Source organism: Lutra lutra, chromosome 11 (genome assembly GCF_902655055.1).
Source record: "Lutra lutra chromosome 11, mLutLut1.2, whole genome shotgun sequence".
Taxonomy (NCBI): domain Eukaryota; kingdom Metazoa; phylum Chordata; class Mammalia; order Carnivora; family Mustelidae; genus Lutra; species Lutra lutra.
This window is the reverse complement of record NC_062288.1, coordinates 90,920,374-90,934,023: the sequence shown is the minus strand read 5'-3', so window position 1 is coordinate 90,934,023 and position 13,650 is coordinate 90,920,374. Positions and strand designations below refer to the sequence as shown.

The 13,650-nt window shown below is 37.2% G+C and overlaps 1 protein-coding gene and 1 pseudogene across 6 annotated transcripts in view; both read left to right on the top strand.

Moving 5' to 3' along the window:
- The window catches only part of CNOT4 (CCR4-NOT transcription complex subunit 4), a 139,142-nt gene that overhangs the window by 83,310 nt on the left and 42,182 nt on the right, over positions 1 to 13,650 (top strand). The gene's annotated exons all lie outside the window — the stretch shown is intronic.
- Positions 2,540 to 8,521, top strand: LOC125081273 (signal transducer and activator of transcription 2-like; annotated as a pseudogene).

The window sequence follows — 13,650 nt, the reverse complement described above, 5'->3', positions numbered from 1 at the left end:
TAAAATTTAGATAATCTCTTTGAGATGTTCTTTATTTCCTGAATATGAACGTAATATGTTTCTACTTAAAGAAATTTGAAAAATATATAAAAGCAAACAGAAAAAAGTAAATATTGTCTGTGATCTCAGTGCTCAAGACGTTTTCCCTGAAAATGATTTGATGTGTTTCCTGCACTGTGTATTTCTTTGTAGTCTTTTTCCTTTTTGTGAATGTATATATACACAAAATACATTGGTTTGTTATGTTTTAAAACTTAATACTCATTATTATGAATATTTTCCTTTGTCATGAAAACATAATTTTTTATGGCTGCATGGTATTTCATTATACATGAGCATTTGAAATTTATTAAAACAACCTTCTGCTGGTGTATATTATTTTCATTTTGGTGCTCTTATTTATGACACTGTGATGAACATTTTTTTCATATAAACATTTTGGTTGTAGCTTTGATTCTCTTTGAAGTAGAACTGCTGAGTCAAAGATGATGAGTATCTATTTCCTTGAATTGAATATTTTTTCTGCACATTTGCCAATTGCATAAAAACTCTCTCATTTTAATTTGTATTTGACTAATAGAGTGAACTTCTTATAGATTGTGAATTCGTATCTGTTTGTTATGTTTTATTCATGTATTTAAGTGTTGTATGTGCATTATACAGAACTAACTTTCCCCAATTAGTTGACCAGTCTATTTGTGTTTCAAAATACTTGAATTTATAAATCGATTTTGGAAGAAATTCTGTTCTGCAATATAATACTGAGTGTTCTGAACCATTAACATGATATATCTCTCCAAGTCTTCTGTATCTCATAGAAAAGAATTTGTTGCTGTCTTTTCCCTGCTTTATTGTATTGCATCTCCCACCACCTCTTCCTATTTGAGAATTCCGAGGCTAAAAATTAAAGACCAGTGTTAGAAAGTGGGGCTATCAGGCATCCTTGTCTCATTTTTTTTATAGGGTTATCTCCCTATTTCATAAGGCTGTCTCTGGTGTTTTATTCGCTTGTAAATGTGATTTTAACCATTTATTTGAGAGAAGTATTTTTAATCACAGTATTGAGAATACCTTGTTATTGTTAATATGTTTTTTTCTTTAAATTGAAAGTGAAAATTGACACCTACCAAATGTCCTTTTGGTGTTTATAACAAGTATTTAGTTTTTCTTTAACTTATTTTTTGGTGATCAGTTATTATTAGATTTACTAATATATTATTGCCTTTGGCTTCATATAAAGTATAGTCAGAACACATAACTGTTTCAGTAGCAAGAGGGGAATGTCCTGGATGCCACAGAGTAAAAGGAAGAGAAAGGGAGATTTAAATTAAAACAATGTACTCATTCAATAACTGCCCAAAGCCAGTGTTACTGAACCTCACCTAGGATCAGAATAAATTTTAACGTGGTTAGCTGTGCTTTGCATAAGTACACAATATAGGAAGGTTTCCTTGGGGAAGAAGAAGGGTTGTTTTTTTGTTGGTTTAATTCAGGTCCCCCAAATTTAAGGACAGTTGATGGCCCAAGGTACAGAGAGTTCTTGTTTTGGCAAGCTCCCGTAGCTTGTTTTCTTAACATGCCAACCCCTGCACAAGATTAAATTCAACTGATTGTCATTACTACTGAAGGTCTGCTTTGTTCTCCATTTCCACATTGTCACTGTACAGGATATAGTGGTAGGGATGAATCTGTAGATAATTTTCCTTCTTCCCATAGGGAAGACTTGTCAAGTTAGAAAGGTGAACAATATGACCCTTTCCAAAAAATAAAAAATAAAAAATAAATAAACATGACCCTTTCCATGGTCCTACCCAGCAGATAAGTTTTTCTTAGTCAAGGTAAGTTGAGAATTAAGCTTTCTAGGGAAGAAAGAAAAAGAGTGGTTTCTTTCTGTCTCTTCTTGTCATTCACATGTAGTGAATAGCAGTTTTGCAAGAATCGCAGGAAAACAAAATGTGGAACCTTATGAATTGACACTAAACCTAAAATGTAGTTTCCTCTTATTTCTGATTAAGCCAGAGTACAAATATTCAGAGTATCATAGCTACTGAATCCTCACTGAACCATATGTAAGTGAGGTTCCTGTAGTGTGTCTTACTCCTGTTTCGCTTAAATGAACAATAAATTATGAAAGGGTATATGTCATTTGTTCTCACTACCCTTCATTATGATGCATTCCAGAGTTATATTCCATCAGTCAGATGGAGTACAGATGTGCTACTTTTCTATATTAATCAGTTACTTTGAAATGATGAATACAAATGACAGAATGGGAAATAAGGAAGCCATGCAGTAGTGATGCTTTGGGACTGTTGTAAGTTTGGGGATTTGAAATACCTTAATTTCGGTTGAGACACTATTTGTGTCCCAGTTGAGAACTGTGAAGGGAGTAGCAGCTAGATGGGCTAATGAGCCCAGGGACAGTGAGTAGGCCTATGTAAGAATTTGGGGAGCAAATTATTGGGTCTATAGATCCCTCAAGGTAAGTGGTTATGACTTGATATTGTGGCTTAGGGAAGCCACAATTGAAAGATTAGGGATGTTCGTCTTCAGACTTAGGTGTGAAGAGGTGTTGGTGTCTTTTGGGTGCCTTCAGTTTCAGTTGTCCTGCGTGGTAGATATCATTGTTACCTTACTACTGGCAAGGAAAACTGAAACTGGCAAGTCTCAGTTTAAATAATTCACCAGTACCCTACACAAATAAGCGATAGACCAGATTCTGACCAAAGTTGCTGTCACTTTTACGCCCAGGCTCATTCTCCCACTCTGCCATAGCTCAGTCTAGAAGAGGTAAAATTCTTAAGAGATTTTAGTCTGAATCAAAACTTTAACATGAATCAAACTGACTGACTTAATGAAGACTATGTCACAACTAATATGTAGTTTGACCTTGAAGAACTCAGGTCTGAAAGGCTTATTATCTTCAGGATAAATCAGATATACTATACATCCAAGGAATTAATGGTATTTTAAGCAAAAGCTTTCCTAAACCTCAGTTTGGTGGCAGTAGAGGAAAAGCTAAAGAAAGGAACATGACTATAGGAATTTGTTAGTTTTTAATCACATTGAAAGAAAATGCATGTCTTTTTAAAAACATGGCTGTATCTTTATTGAAAATCAAGTATAAGCTTTGATAGACTGCAAGCATAGTCAGAGTGCCTTATTTATTCAGCGGAATGGGAGTGGTCACCGCATTAATCTTGTTCTCCTACCCTGACATCATGTAGTCTGGTATGATTTAGAAAAAGTATGGTCCAGAGACTTGTTGAAAATAGTCTTGGTAGGGCTTGTTAAATCACAAATAGGCTTTAGCACATCTGTGAACTCTCTGAAATTTTATCAGATTTTGTGTGTGTGTGTGTGTGTGTGTGTGTGTGTGTGTGTGTGTGTACATTTTTCTGGAGAGAGGACTCATGACCTAATAATAATTATAAATTACACCAGCGTGTGCTGGTACTTAGAGATAGAGGTGATTTTAGCAGTGATTTTCAAACCATACACAGGAGCCATGAGAGGTGGCCTACTTTTTTTTTTTTTTTTTTAAATGGATCCCCAGAAAGGCATTTCCCCTTTTATAATAGATAAATGATTTGCAGTTTCATACTTTTTTTTTGTTTTTGCATGAAACTCAGGGCTACTTATTAGTAAACTAAGTAGATGAATTAGTAAGATTTACTAAAATTGGGTGTATATATTAAAATTAGTGAGCTATGAAATTTTTCTGACCGTTGTTCTCAGAGTCTTTTTTTCTTATTTCTTTTAAGAAATTTTATTCCCATTCTGTATTTGGAAATATAAAGTTACTGCACATGTGCACATACATACTGGAAAACTAGTAAGCGAGTTCTGGTGTCTTGTTCCACCTACGTAGAATATTTTCAAAAAAGTTAGAGAGCTCTGGTACTTTTTTTTCCAGAGGGTGGGGCATAATGAGTGTGGGGGATGGATAGTTAAGTGAGCAATTATGTGTTTAAATTCTACTTAAGTATATAGTATCTTTTAAAAGATCAACCTTTATTACTGAAGTGCAAAATGAAAAAGAAGAGATGGAGACAGTTTTACTTGCTGCTTTTGAAAGCTGGCCACAGCCTACATGTTTAGGATGGTGGTTGTTTATCTTTCAACTTTAATATTAAGAATAATTGGATTTTTTTATTACCAGTAATCAAAACATTTATTTTCACTCATGTTCAGTACATCCTGGTGTTATTGAGAAAGTTTCAATTAAAATCATATTTGCCAAACTATAATCAGCCCAGATGATTGATGCATTTTTCCTTACCATGCTAGCAACTCATTGTGCCACATTATGTAAGAGGTGGCCATATTTTAGTAGTAAAGTAATACTTGAAATGTTAATGTATATTTGAAGCCTGTATCAAATAAACTATGTAAAGGCAAGCTACCTGTCTGTAATTTAAATTTGTCCTTTGCAGTAGCAAATGTTGATCTCAGTTGTTGAAGACAGGCGAGCACAAATAATTAAAATGAACTCTTCTAAATGAATATGGAGTATTTAATATAGGAGCAGTGTGCATGTGTATTTGTATATACAGTAACATGACAGTGAAATTTGGAAATGTCTATGACTTGACATAAATTATACCTTATTTCTGAAATGCAACTTTAATTAGCACAATCATGGAGACTTTGTCTTTTCAATGTGATGAACAGGAGAACTAGACCTTCTCAGTATTTTTTCTGTCCCACTCCCAGTCTGGAAAATGGTATTTTCTTTGATTCTTCTCCTATGTAACAACTTGTCTTTTGTTGCAAATTTTAGAAAGCCGCCAAGAGACTGTTTTCAGGAATTTGGTGGCATCGCTACGAAGAAGTAGAAAGGAAGTCACATTTGAGCACAGTCTTTCGGGCGACTTAGAAACTAGCATGTCAGGATCCAAACAGAGGTGTAGCTGCGTTACACTGCCTGCTTGCAGATAGCTGTAGCGCATGGTTTCTTTGTCAAACCTTTTGAATTTGATATTAATAATTCCTTCTACTCTACAATCCGATAACAGTACTCCTCTTCACTTGCACTGGTGTAGTAATGATCAGATACCAGATGTTGCAATTTAGACTAAATAAATCAGCATCTCGAGAGACAGATTCTGGATATGCATTGATATTTTTCTATTTCAAAAAAATAAATGTACATATTTATATATTATGTCCCATAGCACTGGATTCCAATTTTAGGGTTAGTTGAAAAATAGTTACTCCTGAGAAATCTATAATCTCACCATAGATTTCAGAACTATTTAGGACTAGAACTTAAAAAAAAAACAAACTCAGCAAGACTCTGTATATGAAGATATTACATGTTTACAAATTTTTGTTTACAGACATTTATACACACAGCGTTGCCTACTGGAAATATCTTGTGTTATGAGACCCACCTACCTTTCAGAACTGCTTAGTCCCACTTGAGTCCAGTACTTTTCAGTCAGTTGTGTGGTATTTAAAGACTTTAGGTGTACTGATTTCTCTTTCTCTCAGCATTATTACTGGGCAACGATGATTCCAAGGCTAACATGCCATTCCTTCAGTTCTTGGACCAAATGTACTCTGAGTGTGCCTGCTGCAGCCGGGACCCTGAGTGCTTGTTGCCACAGCAGAACTTGTGAAAATTCTGTTGGGACAGTCAGGCCTTTCCGCAGGGCCCTACCCAGTTGGCTGAGATGATGTTTAATCTATTTAATTCTGATTCAGGCTCAGAGGGCTCAATCGGAGCAAGGAGAGGCAGACCTCAAAGAACCTGTGGAGAGCCAGCAGCAGGAGACTGAATCCTGGAACCTGGAATTAAGGGCTTAATTGGAGAAGCTGGTGAAATCCATCAACCTGGAATTAAGGGCTAAAACGGAGAAGCTGGTGAAATCCATCAGCCAACTGAAAGACCACAAGGAGGTCTTCTACTGGAAGTAGAAGACCCAGCCCCAGTGAGAATGTCATCTTAAGACCCCCATCAGATCAGACATTAACAGCTTCTGGAGGAAACCACGTGAATTGGATGAAAAGGAAAAAGGAGGTGCTGGATACCTTTAAAGCTACTGCTAATACTGCTAAGTCAATTACCTATCCTAATCAAGCTTCTGCCAGAGGTGGAGGCATGGTTAAGTCCAGCAGTGAAATGCCTGCATTGGAGCCCACCTAGACCACAGATGCAACAGTTGCAGAAGTGTTCATGGCTGAAGGAAAGTTGTTGTTTTTCATCTGTATCAGCTGCTGGCGGAGCTGAAGGGTCTGAGTTACCTGGTTAGCTATCAGGATGACTCTAACCAAAGAGGTGAACCTGTGGAAGGTCCTATTCACAGAGTTGCTTTAAGTGTCTGCTCACAAAGCTGTTGTGGTAGAAACCCAACCTTGCATCCCCCAAACTTTCCACCAGCCTTTCATCTTCAAGAGCGGGAGGAAGTCTACTGTCCTACAGGGCTGCTGGCGAGATTCCAGGAAGGCAGTTGGTCCCTGACTACAGAAGTCACCATGGACAGGAATCCTCCAATCCTCCCTCCTCAGTTACAGGGTCTCTAGAAGTTCAACATTCTGACTTCAAACAAGAAAACTTTGACCCATGAGAAGGGGCAGAGCCAGGGTTTAATGCGTAATTTTGGCTACTTGACTCTGGTTGGTTCCTGAAAGGGCAGCATTAGGGGCTTCAGAGGAATTGCACATTATCAGCGTCATGGTTGGATACATCTGCCAGGGTCTGAAGCAGGAGCTGAAAACAGATAGCCTTTGTGTGATTATTTTTAACATGAAGCCACTCAATTGCTTTGGCATTGGTTCTCTGGTTCAGTCTGCTCAGCATAAGCCCTCAGAATCAGTAGTTCTTTTCTAGCCCCCCGCCCAAAGCCCTCCTGGAGCTTGCTGGGCCCTGCTCTTAGTTGGCAGTTCTTGTCCTGTGTTGGCTGAGACCTTGACCTGGAGCAGCTGAGCATGCTGAGGTACAAGCTGTTTGGGCAGAACTCTAGGATTAAGGGTACATTGTTGTCCTGGGCTGACTTCACTAAGCAGGCGAGCCTCCCCCCCCACCCCCTTTATGCAAGCTACCATTCTGGACATGGTTGCACAAAAATCTGGGCCTGGTATATGACCACCTGAGGAATCTGTGGAATGATGGCCATATCATGGGCTTTGTGAGCTGGAGTCAGGAGTACCAGCTGCTGAAGAAGATCCATTTCTGGAGCCTTTCTACTACATTTCAGTGAATCATTGGAAGGGGACATTACCTGCTCCAGGGTGGACCATCAGGATAGTGATTAGGTGATCTACTCTGTGCCTCCCAAGAGCAGGGAGGTACTGCAGTCACTCCTGCTGACTGAACTCATCCAGCACTATCAAATGCTTACTGAGGGAGAACATACCTGAGAATATGCTGTACTTCCTCTACCCCTAAATTTCCTGGAGTGAGGCTTTTGGGTACCATCACCAGGAGAAAGTTAATCTTGAGGAACAGAGGAAATACCTGAAACATAGGCTCCTTGGGCTAGCTGTAGACAGGTGGATGAACTGCAGCAGCTGCTGGAGCTTTAGCAGGAGCCAGAATTGGATTCATTAGAGCTGGAGCCCAGGATGGCTTAAGGGCCAGAGCTAGGCCTGGAGTTAGAGCTACTGCTGGAGGCAGTACTGGATCTGGGGCAGCACTGGAGCTGGAGCCCATACTAGGCATGGTGGCGCAAAGAGTGCCAGAGCCAATCCTGGGACCAGAACGGAAGCTGGAGCCTGTTCTAGAGCCATTCCCAAGGAACCCCAGGAGACAACTACTGTTGCTCTGTGATACGCTTCTAGTGTAACTTGAGATGCAAATGAAAGTGGGGCCCCTGTGCATTTTGATGTTTCTTGGTTATGTTAGAGGACCAGACTTGTTCAGAAGGAGGCATTTCTAAACAGAAGTGGCTAATAAACTTTGTGCTGACCTAAAAAAGAAAAGAAAAAGAAAACCTGTAGATTTTTTGTTTGCTTATTTTTAAATAAAAAAGCCCTGTGCAGTTTATCTTAGTCTACCCAAACTTCTTTCATCAGATATCATGAGGACTTGGTAGTTCTTTACCAGAAACTAGTCCATTTCATAGAGTAGGTGTCTTTGTTCCTTATTAAATGTGGTATTTATTAAAGTTTATTTTCCTTTCTTAACCTTTGTGGTGTAACAGTGGGTTCGTGGTGGATATTGAATGTAAAACAACAAATATTTAATACAACAATAGTTTAAGCAGATACAGAGCTTGATAAAGAAGGAAGTCGACATCCAGTACTAGGGAAGTTGTTAGTCTGACCTGTTAGTGGTAACCTGGGGCAAGTGTTACCTGTCCAGCCATTAGAGGTCCAAGGAGTTCACATTTATTGGAATTAGAATTTGTAAATATATATTTTTCCTGTTGAGATTATACATGCATTTGCAGGGGTTCTCCCATCTGTATTTTCTTTTGCAAAACTGATAAAGTTGCATTTACAATGGCAGGTTTAACTATAATTGACTTTTTACAACCCACGTAGGAAATAAAAACAATTTCTAGTTGTATCTTTATTCTTTTTTTTTTTTTTTAAGATTTTATTTATTTATTTGTCAGAGAGAGAGGGAGAGAGAGCGAGCACAGACAGAATGGCAGGCAGAGGCAGAGGGAGAAGCAGGCTCCCTGATGATCAAGGAGCCCGATGTGGGACTCGATCCCAGGATGCTGGGAGCATGACCTGAGCCGAAGGCAGCTGCTTAACCAACTGAGCCACCCAGGCGTCCCTGTATCTTTATTCTTAAAGCTTTTCATTTATTATTCCTTGAGTAGTTAATTTAAATCGAAGAATGTATTAAAACTGAGTGGAGCATAAGCTTACTGATACCTTGCCCAATCCTGTTTTTTTAGCAGCTGTCTTTGGTTTGATGATACTGATCTAGAAATTTTTAAGTATCTTTGGTAGAACTTTCCTGTGTAAACCATCAAATGTTATGAATCAGTAGTTATGAAACCTCAGTTAGCATAGTGGACTAGATGATATAAATTGTTCTAATTAGTTGTAATCCAGAAACATTATCAAGGTTTATTCTGAGTGCAATATTTTCATATATTGCCATTGACATTAGAAAGACTAACCTCACCTGAATTGAAAATTATTACTTAGTGCTCCTTAATGGTGGTGGCTGAGAACCTGAACTGAGATAGAGACACTGCAGTTCTTCTTTTGTAATGTCTTGCTTTCATCCTTTTGTTTCCATTGTTTCTGTTTCCTCTCACCTTTAAGCCTTAAGTTTGGGGAAGATGGTGGAGTAGGTAGCACCAGGAATCTGTCTCTCCACCTGGACAGCAGTTGCACCAGCAGAATCTGAGTGATACAGCTATTTTGGAATTCTGAAATCTGTTGAAGGCTTGTAAATTCCATGGAAAGACTTGGGTTAATTTTGGTCAGTTTCAGCTCTTAGGCCAAAGCGGCTATCTGTCCTCTACCCCCAACCACGGGTCAGGCAGCTGTGCACATGCTCCTGGAGTGGCTTGCATGTAGCTAGCAGGAGCCAGGGTGGGCAAAAACAGCCCTGTCTTTCATGTATTGAGGATCTTTGCTGTAATTGCTGATTACTGTTTCTGATCACAGAGGTGCAGACAAAGAGCAGGCAACCACTGTTTGGGCCCTTCCCCTTCTGGCTGAAATGATACCCTGGGGATTTAAAAGACTAGTGTCCTTACCCTCTTTTCCCCTTTCAGTTTTTCCTTTTTCTCCTTTTGGTTGCTAGATATTAAAGACTAGGAGATTAAAAAACAACTGTGCATATGGGGAAATATGTAGGGTTTGTGCATGGCCAGAGAAAGGCTCAGAAAAGACCTTGAGAAGACTTCAAATTTATATCTAGGACTGACCTTTTATATGGAGACAGCCTGCAAAAAAGTAAACAAATAACAAAAAAAGCTAACAGGAAGAGAGAGAATCTGATTTCTAGAGGTACTGTGTTACTAGACTCAAAGGGCCAGTGTTGAATAATAAATCACTGTTACGCATATAAAAGAAACGTAAAAGTATGGCTCATTCAAAAGAAAAGAATGATCAACAGAAACTGTCCCTGAAAAAAACCCAGTAGCAGATATAGTAGACAAAGGCTTTTAAAACAACTCTTTTAAAGATTCCTAAGGAACTAAAAGATGTGGAGAAAGTGAGAAAAAAAAAAGTATGAACAAAAGTGAAATGTCAATAAAAGAAGTAGGAAAGCAAAAAGAAATTCTGGATCTGAGAAGTACAGTAATTTAAATGAAAAATTCACTAGAGGATTCAAAGGCAGATTTGATTAGGTAGCAAAATCTGTGAACTTGAAGAAAAGACAATGGAGATATTACAATGAGTTTGAGGAAACCAAAGAGCAAAGACTGAAGAAAAGCAAACAGAGCCTTAGGAACTTGTGGGACACCATCAAGCAGACCAGTACATACATTGTCAGAGTCCCAGAAGGAGAAGAGAGAGAAAGATGCAGAGAGAATATTTGGGGGGAAGAAAAAATGGCTGAAAACTTTACAAATTCAATGAAAGAAATGAATATAAACATGGGACAGCCTTAAGGAACTCTAATTAAAATGAACTCAGACAAACATTGGTACAAACTGTTACCAAACCAAAATCCAGTCAAAATTTCATAATCTAAAATAAAATCAAATAAAGTCAAACCAAAATTTTATTAAAAAGCCAAAGACAAGGAGAATCTTGAAAGCAACAGGAGATGTGAATCATCATGTAGACGGAATCTTCAATAAGATTATTGTTTATTTCTCATGAGAAGCTTTGGAGGCCAGAAGGCAATGGCCAATATATTCAGAGTACTAAGAGACAAAAACTATCAACCAAGAATTCTCTATCCAGCAAAACTTTCCTTAGAGTGAGGGAGAAATTAAGACATTCCCAGATTAACAAAAACTGAGGGAGTTCGTGATCTCTAGACCTACCCTGTAAGAAATGCTCAAGGGAGTCCTGCAAGGTGAAATGAAAGGATACTAGTAAAGGTAAATAAATGGGCAAATATAAAAACTAGTGTGATTGTAACAATGATTTGTAGCTATACTTTTTGTTACCTACATGATTTGAGAGACCAGTACATTTAAGTTTCAATATATTAGTGTAAAAGCTAAAAGGGGTTGGGATTGAGCTATAAAGGAGTAGTTTTTGTATGTTACTGAAATCAAGTTGATATGAATTGTGAGTGTTGTTAACTTTAGGATGTTAAATATAACTCCAATGATAACAAGGCAAGTAGCTCTAAGATATACACAAAGGAGATGAGAAAGGAATTTGAACATTTCACTAGAAAAATGTCAGCTAAAGATAAAAAAAGCCAGTAATGTAGGAATTTGATGGGGGGAAAGCTATAAGGCATGTAGAGAACAAATGGCATAAAGGGCATAATCACTGCTTTCTTATCAGTAATTACTTTAAATATAAATGGATTCAACTCTTATCAAAAGACAGAATGGTAGAATGGATAAAAATACATGATCCAACTATACGCAGTCTACTGGAGACTCACATTAGACCTAGAGACACAAACAGGTTGAAAGTGAAAAGATGAGAAAAGATAATCGATGAAAATGGTACACAAAAGAGATTGGGGGTTCTACTATCAAACAAAATGAACTTTAAATCAAGAGAGACAAAGGACTTTGTATATTAATACAGCAAGAAGATAAAACAATTTTAAACCTTTATGCACCTAATGACAGATCATCAAAATATATGAAGCAAAAACTCACAATATTGAAGGGAGAAATAGTTATACAATAATAGTTGAAGACTTCAATACCCTATTCACAATAATGGCTATAATAACCAGACAGAAGATCAGTAAGGAGATAATTTATTTAAAAAAATTTTTTTAATTAACTTACTTGGCTGAGAGAGAATGAGCACACAAACTGGGGGAGAGGAAGAAGCAGACTCCCCGCTGAGCAGGGAGCCAGATGTGGGGGGTTGATCCTGGGACTCTGGGATCATGATCTGAGCCAAAGGTGAACACTTAACCAACTGAGCCACCCAGGTGCTCTAGTAAAGAGAGAATTTAAATAATATAATAACCTAGTTGAATCTGACAGACATACATAACACTCTCCCCAACAGCAGAATACACATCATTCTCCATTTACATAGAAATTTTCCAGGATAAGATTATATGTTAGGCTGCAAATTAAGTCTCAGTAGATTTAAAAATCTAGATACCATACTGAGTATCTTTTCTGACTGTGGTGGGATAAAGTTAGAAATCATTATCAAAAGGAAATCTGGAAAATTCAAAAAACTGTGGGAATTAACACTTTTAAACAACTAATGGGTTAAAGAAAAAATCACAAGGGAAATTGGAAAATACTTAGAAATGAATGAAAATGAAAACAAAACATCAAAATTATGGGAAATAGCTAAGACGATGCAAAGGGGGAAATTTATAGCTATAAATGCTTATATTAAAAAACAAGAAAGACCCAAAGTCAACAAACCTACTTTACAATTTAAGAAAATAGAAAAAAAAAAAAAAAAAGAACAAACTAGACCCAAAGTTTGCAGAAGGAAAGAAGTAAAGATTAAAGCAGAGGAAGATGAAATAGCGAATAGAAAAACAGTAGAGGAAAACAATGAAACTAAAAGCTGGTTCTTTGAGAAGATCAACAAAATTGACAAACCTTTAGTGTGTCATGTAGACTATGAAAAACCACAGAAAAGTCTCAAATTATTAAAATCAGAAATGAAAGTAAGGACATTACTTCAGATTCTACAGAAATAAAAAGAATTATAAGAGAGTACTGTGAACCTTTGTATGTGAACACACTGGATAACCTAGATGAAATAGACAAATCCCTAGAAACAAAACCTACCAAAACTGTATTATGAAGAAATTTTAAAAATATGAATAGATACATAATTAGTAAGGTTATCAAATCACTAATCAAAAATTTTCCAACAAAGAAAGTGTGAATTCTACCAAACATTTAAAGAGGAACTAATTATAGTCTTTCTCAAACTTTTCCAAGAAATTGAGGAGGAGGGACCATTTCCTAACTCATTCTGTAAGGCCAGCATAACTCTGGTATCAATGCTGAAGACACTGTGAGAACACGACAGACCAGTACCTCTTCTTTACATTGATGCAAACATCCTCAACAAAATGCTATCAAACAGAATCCAGCACATTTAAATAATTAGAAACCATGATAAAGTAGGGGATACATTCCTGGAATGCAGGGATGGTTTAACAAAAACTAGAGCACTTTGATGTGTCCTATCAAAAGAATGTAGGATTAAAAAAAACACGATACCTCAGTTGATGCAGAAAAAGCATTTGACAAAATTTAACACCATTTCATGACAAAAACAATTACTCTAGGAAGGAAACTACCTCAACATAATAAAAGCTGTTTATGAAGAACTCAGCAGTGAATATCATACTCAGTGGTGAAAGACTGAAAGCTTTTCCATGAGGAACAAGGCAAATGCCCATTTTTACCACTTCTATTCAACACATTATTGAATGTTCAAGCCATAGCAGTTAGCCAAGAAAAAGAAAAGACATCTAAATAGAAAAAGGATAAGTAATATTATCTCTTTTTATAGAAAATATGGTATTAATATCTAGAAGGCCCTAGAGATTCCACACACACAAAAAAACAAATGGTTAGAACTAATAAATGAATTCAGTGC